At 37.0% G+C, this 17,582-nt stretch overlaps 2 protein-coding genes across 4 annotated transcripts in view; one reads left to right on the top strand and one right to left on the bottom strand.

The window, feature by feature from the left end:
- COL10A1 (collagen type X alpha 1 chain) overlaps nucleotides 1–15,594 on the bottom strand; it is a 46,965-nt gene extending 31,371 nt beyond the window's left edge. Inside the window, exon 1 of the mRNA XM_060283440.1 lies at nucleotides 15,467–15,594. The gene's annotated coding sequence lies outside the window, so the exon portion shown is untranslated. The remainder of the gene's footprint in view (nucleotides 1–15,466) is intronic.
- The window catches only part of NT5DC1 (5'-nucleotidase domain containing 1), a 120,546-nt gene that overhangs the window by 50,079 nt on the left and 52,885 nt on the right, over nucleotides 1–17,582 (top strand). The gene's annotated exons all lie outside the window — the stretch shown is intronic.

Raw genomic sequence — 17,582 nt, forward strand, 5'->3', positions numbered from 1 at the left:
GTTTAAACGTCATTTTAAGGTCTACAAAGAAAATGCTTCTGACTTCTTGATTAGGCTATGTGGCCTCACCAGAGGAAAGAAACAGCAAATCTAAATAACCTATAATCCCCCTCCATACTGCTAGTCTTATTTTCATAGCATAATAAAATACAGAGAAATGATTGCTTTATACTTTACCACTAGATGGCTGAATTACATTACTTTTGGAAAAGGAGTAAAATCTTAATCCCTTGAAGTAGCCTAATATGTAATATTTAACAAAATGTGTGTGGTACATAAATATGTATATGTGCTTACACATATGCACACATACATACATATATATACACACATAAATAATTTAATCTTGAATAGTTGACCTAACTGGAATTAAGGATTGTTTCTTAAAAACTTGTAAAAATGATGACCTTGTATGATTTTAGCTTTAATTTATAAAATGTTATATTTTGGTAAGATATTTAAAAGGCCAGTATATTTTAAAATCATATTCTTGCACAGAATATCCACAAACATCAGCTCTAAAAGTTTCACAAATACCTTGAAAGTGAATTTAACTCTGTTAGAGAAATATTCAATAATATCTGTTGTCAGATGAGTATATTCAGTTTATGTTTAAGCATAGTGTTTTGTAGAGTCTGTGTTCAACTAGAGTTCAAAATGAAACAAAAAAAAATAATATTCCATGTCTTCATTTAAATTTTAAGTTGTAAAACACTTTGTTCCAATTTTTAAGTCTCCTTAAATCAAGTCTTGGTCTCTCTTTTTGGTCAGGGTTTAGGAATATATTAAGTTGAACCACATGAGGTTGCCATTTTTGTATATCAAAACCAGTCAGATATCAGCAGTTTCATGTAGTTCAATCTATTTTTTTTTTCTTTTTTTTTTGGCCACGCCACATGGCTTGCAGGATCTTAGTTCCCCAACCAGGGGTTGAACCCGGGCCCCCTGCAGGGGAAGCGTGGAGCCCTAACCACTGGACCACCAGGGAATTCCCAGTAATTTTTATTTCTTACATGTCATGCATTACTGAATAGTTCCTGTCATTTGGGGGCTGTTAAGCCTTGGTAAGTGAAAGGTATGACCTTGACAGGATTATTTCTTCACCTCCTCTGTGGCATTCTGCGGAAGTTACATGCACAGAAATGCAGTTTGGCACAGACCTTCAGGATGACAGCAGATCTTATTAAATGCCAAAGAGAGTTTCCAAGGACCATTTTAGTGTAAAGTTATATTTATTGCACTCAGAAAGTACAGGGTGCATCTTTGAAATTAGGATGTGCAATACATGTCTAAAGGGACTATTTCTAGGTTTGTTTTGGTTATGTGCTAGTTGAAGTGATTAACCAAAAAGATATTAAAGTGTGGGTCTCGGATCAACATTGATTTGCAATGTATTTTCTCCCTATTCCCTTGGAATAGAATTAATATAATACTCTAATGATTTTATTTTTGGTTACCTAGTGGTAGTGTTAACATTTAAAATATATGATTTTTTTTTTTTTTTTTTTTTTGCGGTACGTGGGCCTCTCACTGTTGTGACCTCTCCCATTGCGGAGCACAGGCTCCGGACACGCAGGCTCAGCGGCCATGGCTCACGGGCCTAGCCGCTTCACGGCATATGGGATCTTCCCAGACCGGGGCACAAACCCGTGTCCCCTGCATCGGCAGGCGGATTCTCAACCACTGCGTCACCAGGGAAGCCCCTATATGAAATTTTTAAGTAGTTGGTAAATGCATTTAATACTTTAACAAAAGAGCAAAACATCTGAAGTGCTGTTTTGGGCTAAATTAAGTTGCTGTCACTGAGGCCTTGAATCTCTTCCTATTCCTATATCCTAACACTGTCCATGGTAACCCAATTTCCTCTCAGGGCAGGCATGCTTGTGACTTGTTTTCTTCCCTGAACTCTGACACCAGATTCACCCAAACATGTACTCCTTGCTACAGGTGATCTGACTGGTGTTTTGGAATTTTTATGTCAACCTTATTTTAAGTCTTCCAGCAAAATGTTGATTTAAAAAATACACAAAACTTTGTATTTGCTTTTTTAAAAACTGCTAGGACAGTGAGGCAGTGTTATAACCATTTGAAAGTACCCTGTTCATGGTGTTTATTTGGTAAACTTACAGGTTAATTTAATTATGAAAGGGAGAGATCCTCCCTGAGAAGTATTTGGATGTTTTTGGTGATGGAATTAAATAATTCTGTATTTGTTCTGTTTTATTTTAGCCATCAAACTCAAAATAAAGCAATGTTTGATATGCTTTATTAAATCAGGATTAATAATTAAGCGGTACTTCTTAGCAGGGGCATCTTATTACATTTCTTGATTTGGCTATAATGTCCTGTAAATGAGGAAAAATAACAAATTGTTTTGAGAATAAAATATAATATTTCTTTATGAGATAAAAATAGAAAACATCATTCAGGATTAAAAAAAGAAACTTAAAGTCACATCATTCTTTATCTGTTTTGTTTTTACTCCCTGTGCAGGTTTGAAGTGAGACTGTTATGATAGAATAGAACTTCATTTAGATAGGGATTATATAGACTTTATATGTGGCCAACTTAATATGGCACTGAAATATTTCTCCATCTGGATTAGTTAAGGGTACAAATATTTAACTTATAAGCTTCAGAGCTATAGGAAACAAACAGTCATGATGGCTGTGTATTATGGAGTTTCCTAACCTCTCCAAACTTCTCCATGCAGTCTGGGACAATCTGAGAAAGATAACAGTCTTTGATTTAGTGCTTTATCGTGGTAGTTTTCATTTTATAGTGTTTGTCACTTACCAGCACATTTATAGTTCTTGTCACTTACCAGCACAGACACCTCTTCTGGAAATCAGTGGCACTTGCTTAGTCACCTAAAAGACTATTGTAAGTCAACCTTTGCCCAAGACCATATTTGGGGATTAAATAATATACATTAAGTCCAGTTTAAGAAGTTTGAATATGTCCTTTAAAGGCTAAAGTGAACAGTTTAAAATGATTTTGAATCAATCAAAAATTACCAATGTATTTACTTATCAGTATTCTACACATCAATGAAAGGACATACAAATGAGGTTTTCCATTACAACATTGGTCATAAAAGCAGAAGATTGGAAGCAAGGCATGTATCCATAAAAGGGACTGGTTAAGTAAGCTACAGTGTATCCACACAGAGAAATAATGTGCTTCTCCTTAAAAAAAAAAAAAAGACAGAGAGCGAGAGAGGGAAAGAAGGAAGATGCTCTGCATGTACTCAAATGGAAGGATTTCCAGGATACATAAGGTTTTTTAAAAGCCAGGTACAGAGTTGTATATATTTTATGCTATCTTTTGTATAAACATAAGTAGAGGGTGGACAACTGAGTATATATATTTTTTAAAGACTGGAAGAATATGCAAGAAACTAAAATTAGCAATTACCTAAAGGCACCAGGGTTGGGAATAGGCTAGAAAAAATTACATTGACTTAAATCAAGTTGAGTAATGAACTATCTCCTGTAATGAAATTTCATGATAGTGGCCAATATACTTTTCTGATTATGCCATTGCATAAAAATCTTGAAGTTATGTTAAGGTCAATAATATTTGTTTACTTTGAAAAAACAATATTATCGGCCTGTTGTTCCCCATTGTCCTTTATTTTGGGGAGGAATAAGTAAAATAAAGAGTATTTTCCATTTGCCTCTTGCTTTCCTGTTTCACACTTACTTTCTGTAGTGTTTTCCTTAGTCCCTGTCCCTCTAAGTTTCTGACAAAATTAATGAGCTTTGATTTGGGGGTTTGAAAAGAAGTATTATGTGATCTCTGCTTTTTAATCCCGAAGTATTAAATCAGCTTATTATAGTCTGTCTGTTAAAGGAGTATCATGCTATGTATATAATACAAAGCAGAAAGGAACCTGTCATAAAAAAGATGTGGGTAAAGTAAGAGAGAGGGAGATTACTCTTTCCTAATTGGGGATGGATGAGGGTGGCATAAGGAAGCCTTCCTGGAAGCAGTGGTAATTTAAAGTTGCCTTGAAAGATGAATTTGATCAACTAGAGAGGCGTGGGGTAAGTCAGGTAGGACGACGCTAAAGATATTCTTATGGCCCTTTGATAATATTTGCTTTTAACAGTATATCTTGAGTAAAAACTACATTTGAAGTTGTTATCAAAGATGACTATGGATATGAAGATAATACAGGTTAGATGACAGTGACTTTGTGCTTCCAGTCCTCTCCCCACCCTACCCCACTCCAGTCTCCTGTCACAACACAATTCCTTGTGTTCTCAGGACCCCAATCTATGCATCTAGCCCCTGGTCCACGGAGGAGCCATTTACTCCCTGAGAAGACAGTTGCTGCCTCTCTCCTCATTACACCTTGTTCATTCTGCTTTGTTTTGTTTTTTTCTCTTTGCCTAAGTATACTCACTCCATAACACCACTTCCCCTGTAACCAAATAAGAGAGGGAAAGGAGGAGATTAACCTTGGGCTGCAATTACCTGGATTATTTGGGGTGGGGTAGGGAAAAACAAAATGAAACTTTACTTATTTGTATCACAGATATTTTGCCCCTTTTCCCTTTGTCTCATGGTTTCTTGATTAATTTGGTCTGAGAATGAGGATCGCCCCACTCTATCTCTTGAATTAATTGCAGTGCTCTAAGGTTCTGTAAAAGTGTCAAATTGTGTGGGACCAGTCAGTTATTAGTGTAACTTGTGTAGGGGAACCCTAGACAAATAACTTCTATGGGCATCCACACTCAGTTAAATCCTTTAGTCACTGCTATCTTGGAAGCCCAGACAGTGGAAGTGAACTCTGGGGACAGGTTCAAAGAGTTGAAACCATGTTGAAAAGCTGTCTGCCAAAAAACAGTGTTGAAGTCTTAAAACTAAATAGTTTTTCACATCTGAAAAGTACTGACGTGAATTGTTGGAGAGATTTGACTCCAAAGGGAGATCAAGTGTATGTGAAACTGCAGGGTTTTTTTAAGTTACTCTTTTTCAGTAGACCACAACAAAAAAGCATATGGAACCACAAGAGAGGGTATCTCCCTGTCCTCCCCTTATTAGGGCCCATTTTTTAACAAAACAAGACGAAAAAGTCAAACTGCATTAGGATGCTGACGTGAACATGGGTGGAGAGATGAAAGGCACATTTTACTTCAGAGGCTTTAAGAGGGAAATCATAAAGGCCCCAGGTATCAGGTTCACCTCTCTGGTCTTTCTCATCTTGCCCCCTTAAATCTTCATTGATTTTTTTTGACTTTCCAATGCCTTTCAGCATATATTTTTTAAACTTTGTCCTATTTTTCTAGTTATCCTCTTGTTTCAAATGGCATAGTCTTCCACCATGAGCAGCAGGAGACCAATTTTTCTGAACATTTAAAAAAAATAAAACATGTTATAATTTCCTGTTTAAGATTATTGATATATAGCCATTGCTTATTAAATTTCCACTTCTGTAAGTACAATAAGCAAAGTGATTATCCAGAGTATCATGATAGGCACCCTAAGTCCTATATGAAAGTGTACATGATAGGAACATATATATCTAAACACAGTTGTGGGGATCCTGGCTATTCATATTGCATACTGATGGAATACATGCAGCACTGCATAACCTCTTTAGCCATGGGCAAAGGTATAGTATCCTTGTATGCTAAGCTTTATTTTCTTCCACTGGGAAATTTTTTTAAATGGACAAAACATGAGGAGTGAAGAGTTCTTTTAAGTTCTGTTGATGTTCAGATACCCATTTGATGTCCTAGAAATGAGGCTGAGTGGACAACTGGACAAATAGTTGGAGCTCAGGGTTAAAGATAAAAATGTATTGATTAGGGCTTCCCTGGTGGTGCAGTGGTTAAGAATCTGCCTGCCAGTGCAGGGGACATGGGTTGTAGCCCTGGTCCCGGAAGATCCCACATGCTGTGGAGCAACTAAGCCCGTGTGCCACAACTACTGAGCCCGCGTGCCACAGCTACTGAAGCCCATGCTCCGCAACAAGAGAAGCCACCACAATGAGGAGCCCGCACACAGCAACGAAGACCCAAAGCAGCCAAAAATAAATAAATGAAATAAAAAAAATGTACTGATTATCAGCATATAGATGGTATTTAACTTCATAAAAGGAGGGAAAAAATGCAGGGCTGAGCAAGGGACAGTCCAACATTTAGAATTCCTGAGGGCAGAAGAGCTGCTGAGAAGAGGGCAGATAAGGTAAGGAGAAAAGGAAAACAACAAAAATAGTGGAGAATGGTGTCCAGGAGCTAAGAGAAGAAAAGTAATCACCTGCTGAGCTGTGGGGTAATATGAGGACAGTCAGTTGGCCATTGAATTAGCAATATGGAGGCTGTAGCTGGCATTGTCCAGAACAGGTTCCTACTTTCTTCAGCAAGAAGACTACTTTGAAAGGAGAACAGGAAGTGAGAAAATGGATATGACCAGTGTAGACAGCTTTTTATTGGTTTTGCTGTGAAGCGGTAAAAGGGAGTGGTAGCTAAAGGAAGATGTGAAATCGAAGGAGAGTATCTCACTCCCCTGCCCCATGATTGGGAGTTCAGTCTGAATGTGAAGAAGAAAATAATGGTGTAGATACATGTGCTTTTTAAAAATTGTTATTCAGAGAGAGTGTCCTAAGAGCACAAAGAGCACAGGCTTAAGTTAAACTGAGATTGAAGTCCATCCTGCCACTTAATTGGGTGCTTGGGGGCGAATTACCTAGCTGTCTTTTTTTTTTTTAATGACAGAAATAATTCCTATTCCTATGGGTGTTGAAATTATAAAATTAAATAAGAAATGTATGTCAAGTACCTGACCCATAGTAAGTAATACATACACTATGGCTACTAGTTTTATTGTTGTTACCTTTAAATGCTGAAAAATATCTGTGTTCAGAAATAATTAAATCATTCCTGTTCCTAGGGTTGTTGAGAATATAATATTAGATGAGAAATGTATGTAAAATGCCTTACTCATAGTAAGGGATCAGTACGCTTTAGCTCTTGAGTTTTGTTGTTGTTGGTTTTTTATTTACCTTTAAATTCTGGAAAGGATCTGTGTCCAGACACAATTAAGAACAATTTATGGATAGAGTTATATTTCTTCACAAGAGCTAAGCCTTGGATGTTGCTGGACCTCATTCCCTCAAATTCCAGCCTTGCCAAGTGCTTGCTTGCTGTTTTCCAGTGTGTTTCATAGAACTGTACGCTGTACTTCAGTGCATCAGCTCGGAAGGTCAGCATCCCACCCCCACCCTCCAGGTATCCCATCTTCATTATCTACCAGGGCCAACTGATCTTTCAGACTTCAGCTCCAGGGTCACCCCCTCCCTGAGGCTTTTCCCGACACTTATCCTGTCCCACGTAATTCTGTGATTGACACCTACCCTTTCTCCTCGACGGCCTCCTTCTACCCACTGATTACCCTACCACTCTTCTTTGAACTCTTTGGTTCCCACAGCCGTCTCTCTTTACTGCCCTGTAATATCCTTAAAAGTAGTGAACATTCATCTTCTTTTATCCCTAGCACAATCCTTGAGCCACAGTTAAGTGCTCAATGAATGATTATTGAATAAATTAATAGATGTGTGAGTGAACCATTAAAATAAAGCTGTCACCACTTGTATGGTTTTGCATATTTTAGTGTTTTCATCACTTGATTTATTTGTTAATTACTTGCCAAGATTATTATTTTACAAAGAATACAAGTCATAAAATCAAATAAAGATGTGGGCTTCCCTGGTGGCGCAGTGGTTGAGAGTCCGCCTACTGATCCAGGGGACACAGGCTCGTGCTCCGGTCCAGGAAGATCCCACATGCCGCAGAGCGGCTGGTCCCGTGAGCCATGGCCGCTGAGCCTGCGCGTCCGGAGCCTGTGCTCCGCAACGGGAGAGGCCACAACAGTGAGAGGCCCGCATACCGAAAAAAAAATAAAAATAAATAATAAATAAAAAAATAAAGATGTGGTTTTTTTGCTCTGGCTTAGAAGAGCATTTTGTGAAAGGGAATTACAAATAGACCCTGTTCCAAAAGGCCATTTATGCTCTAGCTATCAGAAATTTGGAATATGCTTTCAAAAACAAGTCATTCTGTGCAAGTGTTAGTGGTGGTGAAGATGATGAATGATTATCATAATAATCAGATTTTAGACCTGTACTTACAAAATACTTGTTTAAATCAAAAATGTCATGTAACTTGAGAACTAGCTTTTGGGAGGGACCTGGAATGGGACAGGCAGTGAGGTGGAAGGAGGGCAAAGCAAGAAGAAAGCTTATTCCACATTTGATTTGGCTGGATTTTCTGTTAGAGAACCTCTGTACCCCTCTGCTTTTCTCTGCTATTTTCTATTCTGCTTTTGATTTTACAGATCATTTTAGAACTCTGAGTTTTTAGCTTTCCTCCCATGGTGGGAATAGTGGGGCTGTGTTGGGCAGTTGGGGTTCAGTGAGAAGCCTTGGAATAACCATTGGTATGAGTGTGTATTTTCTAAGCATTGTGTTTTGATGTTGGCAATGTGCTTAAAGAGTTTTTAAATCCAGTTCCGACACACAGAGAAGTCCAAGGATGGGAGAGTTTTCTGACCCACTTTGCTTAGCGGTGAGGATCTTTTTGATGGGTGGCAGCCAGATGAAGGCTGCAGTTTCTTAAAGGAGAAGTTATTTGTGGAAAGATTGTGAGGAACAGAGAGAAGTCAGTTCTTCCCTGAACACTATCACTTTCTTCCAAACTCTATAGGAATTTAAACAAATGTTGGATGTTAATTTTTTCCATCTGTAAATCAAGATAATTGAACTTGTTGAACATTTCGTAGCCTTTTGTGTATTTGTGAACTCTTTCCTAAGTAATATGATTCCTTGATTCCCTCATAGAAATTTTGAAAATTGTTTTTTCATTTTTACATGGTGTAGGATATGATTTAAAGTTAAAAATTATTAGATTAGCATACTATTAAATATTATACTGTAAAGTTTATTTTAAGATAATCCTTGGTAATATTTATACTATAATGTAAGAAAAATTATTTGTTGAGAATTTTTAAAGTGTTTATTATATTTTTTATGTGTTAAGACATCAAAAATAGTCAAAAACTGTTTTCATATCTGGATGTTTGGAATTCTTGAATTTTGACCTTTAGGAAAATCTCTTAGTTCCTATTTGGTTTCTAAATGATGAGATAAGAAAGAATGTTTCAGGATTCTATTTGCAAGCACTTTTCTACAATTTCTCATGCAGGTGTGGATGACCAATTAGGATAAAATCATCTTTATATTGTTCCTTTTAATATTTTTTACTGAAATACCAGAGATATTTTGATTTGTTACATAAGACATTTGACCAGATAACTGTAGTTCATAGATACTATTTTGGGGTGAGCCTGTAGAATTAGTCATTTTTACAGTCTTCCATAATTCGTTAAAGTTCAAAATTTGTGGTCTTTATGCTTCTGATCTTTTTCCAGTGGCCCATTATGTGAGTAAATTAAACACAGTGTATTAAAAATAACTAAAGACACTATGTAAGTGTCACACCATAGCCCTTAGCAGTGTCCATCTGAGTGATCAACTGACTATGTAACTGTGTTCAAGGCTGCTCATTACCACTCACTTGAAATACACATTGAAGCTCTCAAAATTTTGTTTTAAAGGGCAGCAAAATTGAAACTTTAAAAATTATGATTAAAAAATAGGAAGAAATTGGTGCATTTGCCTTTAACAGCCTGAAACCAAAATACCTGTACCTATCTGGGATGGTGGTGGAATGATGTGGAGCATTAGTGAAAACACTGAAGGTGTCTTCTACTTCTGTGCTTTTAGATAATAGAAAAGAATATTCTAGTGCTGTGGTATGAGGGGATAGGCAGTCTGTCAGTCCACTTTAGAGAAGTGAGCTTCATTCACGTGGAGTGTTCCATTCCAGCAACAGTGACAGGAAAGGTGTATGAGGGCAAGTGTGCTCCTGGAAGCAAGGCACAGGTCAGAGAAATCCCCTGGTCTTCTCTTTTCCTAGACATACTACATTTTGTGGGTTAAAAAAATATATTTTTTTGTTTTATAAACTTTTAAAAATAATCCCTAGGGCTTCCCTGGTGGCGCAGTGGTTGAGAGTCCGCCTGCCGATTCAGGGGACACGGGTTCGTGCCCCGGTCCAGGAAAATCCCACATGCCGCGGAGCGGCTGGGCCCGTGAGCCATGGCCGCTGAGCCTGTGCGTCCAGAGCCTGTGCTCCGCAATGGGAGAGGCCACAACAGTGAGAGGCCCGCGTACAGCAAAAAAAAATAATAACAATAATAATCCCTAGATTTACAGAAAAGTGTCAAAGATAATATGAAGAGATGCCGTCTAGCCCTCATCCATTTTCCTCTAATATTAGCTTCTTACATTGCCACGATGCATTTGTCAAAACTGGGAAAACAACATTGATACATTACTACAAACTAAACTCCAGACTTCATTTGGGTTCCACCAGTTTTTCCACTGATCCTTTTTCTGTTCCAGGATCCCATCCAGGATACCACATTACATTTAGTCATCATGTCTAATTTTTAGTCTTTTCTGGCTGTGACACTTTCTCAGTCTTTCCTTATTTCCCATGACCGTGACAGTCTTGAGGAGTACTAGCCAAGTATTTTGTAAAGTGTTCTTCCATTTGGGTTTGTTTGATTTTTTTTTCCCCATGACTAGACTGGGGTTTCAGGTTTAGAAGAAACTCCCATAGAGGTGAAAAAGTATTCTCATCACATCATATCCGGATATATACTATAAATGTAATATTACTGATGATATTAACCTTGATAGCCAACATAGCATTTTCAAGGTTTGTCTACTGTAAAATTGCTATTTTCCCCCATTTTGTACTCTGTTCTTTGGAAACAAGTCACTAAGTCCAGCCCACATGCAAGGTTGGGAGACAGGAATTAAACTCCCCTGCTTGGAACAGGGGAAAATATACTTATTTGGAATTCTTCTGTAAGAACATTATAAACAGACTCTTTTGACCCTACTAATAGGACTCTTCTCCAATGTTAATTTTTTCCCTCTCTCCTGATGCAAAACATGTTACGCATGTTCAGTGAAACATTTAACTCAAATTATGCCCATGACCAGATACAAATGTTTAGTGAGCGAAGTATTCCTTATTCTTGCTTGCTTTCATGATAGAAGTGATGGAACTTGTATGACGAATAGACACACTAGAGAATTCTGGCTTCTTCCCTTTATAACTTTCAGTAAGCTTTTTTTTGTCTTTGTTTTTAATGAAAACCATCTTGAGTTTTTATCCAGATAAATTTGGACTGCTTCTAGCTCCCGTAACTTTTTTGCTTTGTATTTTGCTTTTGTTGTACCAAAGCTCTGTCAGGTCTCCTGCCCCACCCCCAATCTTGTCATGAGTACCTGGTGGGGGCCTGTGGAAAGCCTTGTGAGTGAATCCAGAGACCCCTGGTGTCAGGTGCTCTGAGCTATTTCAGGCTGACATGCTGTCCCACACTTAGCTAGGGTAGCTTTTTAAAATTGTAGCCAGTGTCTTCTTACCACCTTTCATTGTGGCTGACCCCTTTCCCCCAATGCGGTGCCACAAGGAGCTAGTTCATGTGTCCTATGCCCAACCTCTGCTGATTCTTAAAATCCCTGTGTGTCGGACAGTGACTTAGCAGAGAGGATTATCTTTGCATTTGGAGCCCCTACAGATTTAAATCCTAACAGTAAGTCCACAGATACATCCATATTCTGTCTGGTTTCCTCTTGCCTGACAAACTGTCCTTCTGTGGTGGGCTCACCTCTCCAAGCTTAGCGATGGGTCCAAGATATGAAAGTGGCCTCTTCCCGTTTAATTCTTTAACGTTTCTTTTTACATTCTGTGTGTTCGCAGCTCTTCTATGGAAAGAAGTGTGTTGAGGTTTCTCTGGGGATTTGTTGTTCTTTCAGCAGGAGCAAAGGTCTTCCATATCCTTCTTCATCCAGACCAGAAGCAGAGCTTGTATGATTTTTCAGCTACTCCATATTTTACCTAAAGTTTTCTGCTAAATAAAAATACTCATTTGCAAATTATGTGGATTCTTAGAAAATGCCTACTCAGTGTTTATGATGCAACATAAAATTAGTTTTCTTATTAAAATTGGATAGGAGCTCTCTAATGAATAAGTATTACAAGATTTATAGTGTTTTGAGGAAGAGCAAGAATTTTGCAGATTTAAGCACAGTAGGCTTAGTGAAAGAAGAGGATTTACTCCCTCTCATCTGTGCTGTTTTTTGAAACTTCCCTGTAGTTTCTGCCTCCATATTTTACTGATCATCAGTATCTCTCAGGTATGTCATGAGGAAAATTAATTTATTATACTGTACTTATTCTAAAATATTCTATTATTTTTAGTTTTTGCTTACTTTTTATCAACTAAAGTAGTATGTAAGAGGGAGTGGCTTTTTTTTAAGGTAGATCCTTTTTTTTCTGGTCATTTCATTCTTAATCTTTGGATATTAACAGAATCATTGTTTTATTTGAATTCTTCCTTGGATATTTTCTTAAGAACTTCCTACTATAGGAAAATTACATATATTAGCATCTCCTTAGATCTATACTAAACCTTATAGCACAGCTTTAAGATAGAACTTCCACCATGAAGTTCTCTCACCGTGCAATATAAGACAAAGCTAATATCTTTTGCTAACAGGTTTACCATGGTATTAATGACTTTCTCAAGTTTAATAATATTTTTTATACATCTTAGTATCATTCATGGGATTTCTTTTGGGAAATATTTATGTAATTACAAGTGTAGAAAAGTGATATCTCTTTTGGAGGAAGAATTTGTTATAACAAAGAAATCATAACCATAATTTAATTCACATAACCAAGTTAAGACATGTGGTATACTTTGAACAGAAAACATTCTAAACTAGTTATTTTGGCTCCCAATTTGGATTTTTGAAATAAATATGTAATCAGAACAGAACTGTTTCTCATTTTGTTCTGTTTTTATTTGTTTAAAATTAATTAAATAGCTCTATCATTTTAAAGTATGGAGTCTACGTTTGTAATTGCAATGGATAAAACATTAACATTGATTCAGACAGTAAAACTTTACTGTATTTAAAACAGACCTTATAAATCCTAGAAGTTGTAGCCTTGCATATTCTCAACTTACAGCAAAGTCTTCACCTGTCGATTTACTCATCATTACAATGACTCTTCCAAAGATTCATTGAATCTGGTTGAAATAGGATGTTTAGGAATATCTCTTCTACTTAATTTTTTTAAATTTTTTATTGGAATATAGTTGCTTTACAATATTGTGTTAGTTTATATTGTACAGCAGAGTGAATCAGCTATATGTATACATATATCCCCTTCTACTTAAATTTTGCTCTCATTTTTAGTTTCACTCTTGGGAAATTTCTTTCAGATGTGAATTGTGGTAAAAGATTCACCTCGATTAACTAGAAGTTTTCTCTCTCATAGACAATTAGAATTGTGTGTATGTAATTTTCCCCATTTTGAGTGCCAGTAAGTTCAGACTCCAGTTGGTGACTTATATGTAGTCCAGTATTGTATGTGTGCGTTTTATTTTTTTGTCTTTCTGGTATTGACATTTTACTCTGATTTCCTCTGGTTATGATGTTTATTCTGTCTTCTGTATCTTGATCTTATTCCTAAACATTTTGTGTAAGTAATTGAGATCCTTTTTACGTTAAGGACACATGAATGTACGTACAAACAGATGAACTCATGTTGGATGACATTGAGTTGTGCTCATGAGACTGCTGGTTCTCTATAATTCTTGTGGATGAAATCGAGTTCAAAAGTTTAAACCAGCTGTGCAGACTATTTTTCTCTCCTTTGGAAAGCCTCTTGCTTGTCAAGTGAGAGTAAATATTTATAGTTGGCTGTGGTGAAATGTTTTGAGGGTGAATAAAATTATTTTAATAAAACTGTATCCTTAAAGAGATGGATACAAAAATCCATTCATATGCAGAAGGTAGGGGAAATGAAGTAATGGTAGACAGAGCAGATAATTAAGTGCTTATTAGCATCCCTTCAAAGGAAGTACATAATTATTTTATTGTATACTTTGCTGTATCTATGCATTTGCCTTCAAGATTTTTAAACTGATTTCACAAGAGAAATGAAATATATGCTTTTCTTTTAATAGTTTTCAGAGAGTGTCAGAGTAATATGTGCCTCATGGTATAATGGAAACTGCATGGCCTCTGTTTAAATATGGGCAAATTATTTCATCCCACTGACTCAACCTCAGGACTTTTTTCAGCTGTGACAAGAGTGTAACAATATCTATCACAGAGGTGGTAGTGGATGTTAAATGAGATGAGGTATATAAAGTGCCTGGCACGTAGTAGATAGTATATGTTTTTTTCTTTTTCTATCACTGCATTTTCAGTGAGGGAAAGCCAGCACTCCCTGAGCCAAAACAGTATTTTTAAAAATTATCTTCCTGTTTTTTCTTTCATTATTAGGTGAAATACTGGGGATTTTTCCTTGAAAAATGAGGTTGTCGCTACAAGATAAAAGGAAGTAATTTCTGATGGTTCTTATATTGGTGGATATAGCAAGGGGCAGCTATGGATAGTTACTTGGAGGACGGGTGAGCGTTAAGGGAGACAGTAGGCAGGATAAAGGAGCTAGTAGCATTGCATCTTGAGAAAACAAAACAAACAAACCCCCCATCACATTAGTTGCTGTTTTTACATGCTAAATTTAAGAGCAATAAAAGTGACAGTGGTAATAGAGGTACACCCCCAGCGCAGAAAGCATCGACTTTGCACAATTCTTGGCTTTACTGGGTCTTGAATAAAATCAAATAGGACAGATTTTAGGCCTGCAAAGCTGCCAAAAATGTGGTGCTCTCTGAACTGCCAGACGCATGTGGTATGGAAAGAATCGTTCTGCTGGGGAGCAAGTGACAGGTCTGCTGGATTCCAGTAATCCGAGAAAGTGCCAGAGACGTGTTCTCGGTTTCATTGGGTTGGGTTCTGTGTGGGGCTTCTACATGGGTCCTCATTAGTAGTTTACCCCTATTAATAAAGACCATTACAAGGAAATGCTAGGATTACAGAGCCGGAATGGAGTTGAGAAATTATCCAACTCCAGTTCCTTGTTTTAAACAAGGAAACTGAGGTTGAGAGGCCTTAAGGTGACCTCCCCAAAGCTGCATAGTGAGTAAGTGTTAGAACTAGGGCCACGACCTGTCTCTGAACTCCTGGGCTAAATGCTAATAATAGGAGAAACCATTCTTTAGAAATGTAATGTGTGCTTCTACCCATTTAATGTTACTCAGTCCTGCAAGTCAATATGGTAAAGAAAAAAAAGAAAGAAAGAAAATAAACAACTCCGGCTCTTCCTTCTGTAGTTTAGCAAGAATTTATACCTATGACCTGAAACAAGACCAGTTGCTTCAAGATACAAAACAAGGAAGAGCATCTGAGGTCTTCAAAAAGTGTTAACCATAAGTAAACAAAAAACCCTGCTGTACTTACTGTCACAGCTCCTGTTTCTCTGCAGAAGGAAAGAAAAAGGTCTTATGGTGCAAGTGATTTCCACTTCATAGGTGCTTCATAAATACTTACTGATAGATTATAGTTTATTGATAAGATGAAATAGCCTTCAGCAATCACTGTCTAACTCAAAAAGATTTTTATGTATTTGATTAATTATACATAAGAATAACCATGTCTTGATTATTCAGTTTGCATGGTACATGGAATGAAGGGCAGTAGGAAAATAGTCTGTCTACGAGGGGTTTCCAAGCCCTGCGCGGTGGATCGTTACTGCGTCGCGGGCTGTGGCCTGTTAGGAACCAGGCCGCACAGCAGGAGGTGAGCAGCGGGCGAGCCAGCGAAGCTTCATCTGCCGCTCCCCCGTCGCTGGCATCACCGCCTGAACTATCCCCCCTCCTCCACCCCGGTCCGTGGAAAAATTGTCCTCTATGAAACCAGTCCCTGGTGCCAAAAAGGTTGGGGACTGCTGGTCTATACTATCTGTAAAGAAAATCTTCCTGTTGCTGAAAATATTCTACAAAACTGTCTAACTATTATGTAGTAATGTAGGTTAGATAAGTTTCTGCAATCAACATCAAAATTTGACATGTTTCTCCTAAGACCTGTCTCTTAAAAGTGTGTATATCATCAATATGCAGTATTTGTACTCCCTAGACCTTAAGGCTGCCAGATTCTCATTGTTTATTAATGTCCTCACCAGCAAGGGAGAGTGAAGCATTATCAGAGATGAATTCAAATTAGTTTTGCCACTCTTGAGCTACATTGATTTTCCTTTTTTTTTGGACAGAATAAACATAATAGAAATTATCAACAAACATGAGAATGAGAATTTGGGCTTATGAAATACATCTGATTAATCTCCCTTTTGCCCATTACTCAGATGAAAATTGATAATCATTAATATCATGGTAAGAATTTATCACATGGACTTCCAATCCACTGAATTAGGTAGTTAGTGGTAGTGTATGTGATGTTTAAGAGATGGATGTGAGCTTGGACTTAAGTCTTTGACTTTGACAAGTTAACCCCTATAAATCTTCATTTGCAAATACTTAAAATTGGGATAAATTGTATTATTATTAGTGAGATGATGCATATGATGTCTTAAGCACAGTGCCTAACATGTAGTGAGCTCTCAATAAATATCAGCTAATACTATTATTGATGAAAGGGATGATTCCCTTTTTTGTATGTAATCAAATATTCTTATGAAATATACTTTTGCTTTGGAGATTTCTACTCATTTCCCCCTATCATTTGAATTTTTTCTTCCAGCTTTATTGAGATACAATTGACATATAGCACTGTGTAAGTTTAAGGTGTACAGCATAATGATTTGACTTACAAACATCATGAAGTGACTATCACAGTGAGTTTAGTGAACATCCTTCATCTCCTATAGATACAAAATAAAAGAAAAAAATATTTTTCCTTGTGATGAGAACTCCTAGGATTTACTCTCTTAACAACTTTCATAGATAACATACAGCAGTGTTCATTATATTTATCACGTTGTGCATTATATTCTTAGTATATCCTTAGTACTTACTTATAACTGGAAGTTTGTTCCTTTTGACCTCCTTCCTCCAATTCCCCCTCCCCCCAACCCCCACCTCTGGTAACCACAAATCTGACCTCTTTTTCTATGAGTTTGTTTTTGAAGTATAATTGACCTGCAACACTGTGTAAGTTCCTGGTGCACAATGTAGTGATTTGGTATCTTTATACATTTCAAACTGATCACCACAAAAAAAAAAGAGTCTAGTTATAGCATGTCACCGTACAAAGATATTACATAGTTAATGACTATATTCCCTACACTGTACATTTCATACCTGTACCTCATTTATACTGGAGATTTGTCCTTCACCTGCTTCTCTCATCCCCCCAAACCCCTGTATATTTCATATATAGATATATATATATATGTGTGTGTGTGTATATACATATATATACATATATATGTGTATATATATATATCACATCTTCTTTATTCATCTATTGATGGGCACTTAGGTTGCTTCCATATCTTGGCTATTGTAAATAGTGCTGTAATGAACATAGGAGTGCATATATCTTTTCAAATTAGTGTTTT

Source organism: Globicephala melas, chromosome 14 (genome assembly GCF_963455315.2).
Source record: "Globicephala melas chromosome 14, mGloMel1.2, whole genome shotgun sequence".
In the NCBI taxonomy this organism is placed as follows: domain Eukaryota; kingdom Metazoa; phylum Chordata; class Mammalia; order Artiodactyla; family Delphinidae; genus Globicephala; species Globicephala melas.